The sequence below is a fragment of the Fukomys damarensis genome, unplaced genomic scaffold (assembly GCF_012274545.1).
Source record: "Fukomys damarensis isolate Sample0158 unplaced genomic scaffold, DMR_v1.0_HiC HiC_scaffold_39, whole genome shotgun sequence".
Lineage (NCBI taxonomy): Eukaryota > Metazoa > Chordata > Mammalia > Rodentia > Bathyergidae > Fukomys > Fukomys damarensis.
The window spans coordinates 61003573-61008449 of record NW_022900951.1 but is presented as its reverse complement, the minus strand read 5'-3'; positions in this window follow the sequence as shown (position 1 = coordinate 61008449).

The following is a 4877-nucleotide window of genomic DNA, read 5'->3' as shown; positions in this document are numbered from 1 at the left end:
ATATATATAGTACTTAAAAATCAGACCTCCCAAATTTAAGGGCCCAATCAAAAAATGAGCATCATTAATGAATAGACATTTCTCAAAGTATTAGAAGCAGCAAATAAAATGAAAAAAATGTTCAACATCACTGATCATTTGAGAGATCAAATGAAAGCAATGCTGAGATTCCAACTCACCCTGGGAAGAATGGCTGCTATCAAGAAATCCAACAATAACCAATGCTGGCAGGGTATGGGGAAAAAGGAGCCCATGTCCACTCTACTCCACTGTTGGTGGGAGTGTAGAGTTATCCAACCACTGTGGAAATCTGTTTGAAGATACCTCAAAAAACTAGGATTAGAGGTCCAGTTGACCCATATCTTCCCCTGCTGGGTATCTTCCCAAAAGAACTAAAAGAATCATACCAGAGCAATATATGTGACCCATGTTTATAGCAGCACAGTTTGTAATAGCTAAAACTTGAAACCAGCCCAATTACTCATCAATTGGAGGCTGGATAAAGTAAATGTTTTTAAAAAATAAAACGGAGTACTACTCAGCCATAAAGAATGAGAAACTAGAGATATTTATAGCTAAATGCATGCACATTGAGGCTATATTCTGAAGTGAAATAAATAGGACACATATGTATAAATACTGAATAGTTTCTCTGGTGTGAGAAATTGAAAGTATACATAGGGATCAAAATGTATAACTGATAATGTGAAATAGGAAGAAAAGGTCCAAAGGGGAACAGGAAATGTGATGGGTATGGGAAAGGAAAGCAATAAATATGAGAAAATGAAAAATGGAAACAAAGTTTTTGTAAATAGGGTAGAGTGGAGGGGATGAAGGGAGGGCAGGGGTATGGGAAAAAATGAGAATCAAGACCTATCATGTAAAGGTACAAGATCCCAATGATTAATGTAACTGTACTGTATACCTAAAAAGTACTAATAAACTCAAATATAAAATTAAATAAAAAAGAATCAAGATATATTATGTAAAGGTACACATTGCCAATAATGAATGTCAGCATATTGTATACATAAAATGTACCAATAAAATTCATGAAACAAAATTTTGCTAAGATGTGGATGTGTTTTTTTCCCTTGAAGTTTCAGTATTGGAAACCTCATCCACAGTGTGTTACTATGTTTCTATGATAGAAGCAATCATGGTGATGGCATACACCTGTGATCTCAGCACTCTGAGAATCTGACACAGGAATATCACAAATTTGAGTCAAGCCTTGCCACCTTCTTTTACTTAGAGAAACTGTCTAAAAACAAAGAAAAGAAAAGCTCTGGGGATGTAGCTCAGTGTGAACTGCATGGATTCAATCCCAAACACACACACACACACACACACACACACACACACACACGCACACACACAAATACACACACACACACACACACAGCCATGTGGGAACTTGTAAGAGATGGGGCCTAGAGGAAAGTAGTTAGGTCTTTGAGAGCACTGCCTTCAGAAAGGATTAATGCTTGTCTTCTCAATTGTAAGAGTTCTCACAAGAGTAAGTTATTACAAAATGTTTCTGCCTTGCCATGCGATTTCTCATTCTCTCATGTGTTCTTGCTATGATGCCATCTGCTATGTTGTGATGAACAAGGAGTCCCTCACCAAAGCTGAGAAGATTCTAGTGCCATGCTATTTAATCTCCAGAACAATGATCTCAATAATCTCTTTATTTTATTTATTAATCTCATTATTTTATAAAGTATACAGTCTCAGGTATAATTTCTTATAGCACCAGAAAATGGACAAATGCAAGCTGTAATACCTATGTTTTCATTCTGCTCATTCCTGGAATTTTTGAAAGGAGATATACTGTCTAAACTAGTATGGGAAAGAATAACTTACCCTTACATGGAAATAAGACTCAGCAAAGAGTTCCATGGAGAGAAAGACAGAGAAATATAAACAGATACAAAAACATGGATTGTGTGAAGAGCACATGCTTCAGACTATGCACATAAAATATGCAAAATATTCAATTTAGATACTCACAAGTAAGGTAACTACAAAAAATTAAAAGCCAAATGTTTCTAAGGTAAGAGAAAGCTGAAAAGAATTAGAGATACTTGGATTGACATTAACCTCTAGTCAATTGTGAGAATTATTCTGGAGCTCCTTGGATAGTGGCAAGGTTGATGTACAAGAGAAATCTGACCCTTCAGACAGTGTCCTTGTCATTAGGATCAATACCCTGAAGGTATGCTGCAACAAAAAACCTAGAGAAGACCTTGAAATATGATCCCAGAGAATATGACTGAAGAAAACAGATGAGAAGACTAAATCTGTACTGCAGCAAGTCTGAGGGAGACAATATCCATCTGCACAAATTTGAACTGTGTGAAAACAGTTAAAGAGAATGGATTCAGCTGGATTAAAGGGATCATGGGCAAAAAAATAATTAATTTCAGAGGGAAAAAGAATCAAAAAAGGAATCTGGGATATTAATGACCATCTTCTTCTGTGTTTCAAATCTTTTTGAGTGACTCAGTACCCAAAGCTACTCTTGCTTGGTCAGTGGAGAAAGTAAATCCCAGGTAAACATAAATATTTTATACTTTTGATATTTTTTTAGAAAGGGTTTTGTTATGTAATTCAGGCTGACTGAACTCACCATGTAGCTGAAAATGGCCTCAAGTTCACAGCAATACTCCTGCGTCAGCCTCTCAAGTGCTGGGATTATAGGTGTGCACCATCATATCTGGTTTGTATCAGCTCTTACCTCCAAGAGTTGTCTCTGAGATGCAGTCAACCATCAAGGTAACATAGTGCTTTAGGACAAGAGAGGTACCTTCCCAGTAGGTTGGAAGAGAAGATTTCACAAAGAATGATTGGATGACACCATTTATTGAACAAATCTTTACTAACAGACAAAACATGTAAATGGTTATGCTAGAAAGTGTTGCAAATATAAAGGAAATGTTCAATTAGATTATTTTCTCCAAGATTATATGATGTCGTCAAAAATATGTTGCTGGAACCAAGTGGAGTCATGTACACCTGTAATCCCAGTGCTGAGGGAGGTTGAGGGAGAAGGACTACATGTTCATGGCCAGACTGGACAATTTCATGAAAACATGTAAATGGTTATGCTAGAAAGTGTTGCAAATATAAAGGAAATGTTCAATTAGATTATTTTCTCCAAGATTATATGATGTCGTCAAAAATATGTTGCTGGAACCAAGTGGAGTCATGTACACCTGTAATCCCAGTGCTGAGGGAGGTTGAGGGAGAAGGACTACATGTTCATGGCCAGACTGGACAATTTCATGTCATTTCTTTTAAAGTATAAAATAAAAAGCTGGAGATGTTGCACAGTAGAACACCCTTGTGTTACATCCCCAGGAGCACACACACACACACACACACACACCCTGTGTCATGTCACTGTGTGCTAAGGCAGCAGGATCACAAGTTTGAGTTCCAATTGAGAAACTCAATGAAGCCTTGTCTGAAAATAAAAAGGGCTGGGAATGTAGCTCAGCAGTAGACAGTCCTGGGTTAAACCCCCAGTACTGCAAAAAGAAAAAGAGAGGGGAGGGTAGAGGAAGAAAGAAGAGAGAGAGAGAGAAAAAAAAAGAAGTAGAGTTTTTTTTTTAAATCATGAATGGCTGCTAGACAGTAGCAAATGCTTTCTCTGTGTCTATTGAGATAATCATGTGATTTTATTTCTCATTGAGTTTATTGGTACATTTTAGGTATACAGTACAGTTACATTCATTATTGGGATCTTGTACCTTTACATGACAGGTCTTGGTTCTCATTTTTTCCTCTTGTGCCTGCCCTCGCTTCACTGCTACTCCCTCCCCCTTTCCAAACATTTCATTTTCATTTCTTAATTTTCTCATATTTTTTTCTTTTACCTTATTAGCTTTGCTCTATCCTTCCCACTTTCCCTACACAATCATGCGATTTTTATCTTTGGGTCTGTTGATACGGTGTATTACATTTATTGATTTGCATATGTTGAACCATCACTGTATCCATGGGATGAATCCTACTTGGTCAGGGTGTACAAAATCATTTTGATGATATGCTGCATTCTGTTTGCCAATATTTTATTGTTTATTTGCATATATATTCATTAGGAAGATTGGACTATAGTTCTCTTTTATGGTTGAGTCTGTCTCAGGTTTTAAGATTAAGGTGATGCTTGCTCCAGGAATGGATTTGGGAGAAATGCTTCCCTTTCAATTTAACTGAAGTGTTTAAATAGTAGTGGCAATAAATCTACTCTAAAATTTTTGTAGAATTCTGGAGTGAAACCATCAGGACCTGGGCTTTGCTTTGTTGGTAAATTTTTAAATACATTTTCAATTTCACTTATTCTAATGGGGGGGTCTAGAATTTTTTTTTCTTTTTATTGAGTTTATTGGTACAATCTAGGTATACAATACAGTTACATTCATTATTGGGATCCTGCACCTTTACATGATTGGTCTTGATTCTCATTTTTTCCCCTTGTCCCTGCCCTCCCTTCACCCTCTCCTCCCCTCCCCGTTTACAAACACTTTATTTCCATTTTTTCAATTTCTCATATTTTTATCCTCTCCCTTATTACTTTTCCCCCACCCTTCCCACTTTCCCTACACCTTTAGCCCTTCACTTCCTATTTCACATTATTAATTGTCTCATTAGGATCCTGTGTACTATTATAGTTTTTCACACCAGAGAAACTATTCAGTATTTCAGTTAAAGAAATCTCTGTATGAACATTAAAAATAGGGAATTCTAAAATAAAACTAAAAAGGAAAGTAAAAGAGAAAAGTCAATGATGTAAGATTAAAATAATCCTTAATTCTGAAGATGAAAATGGTCCCTTAACATATTTAAATTGCTTCTTGCTCTTGTAGTCTTAT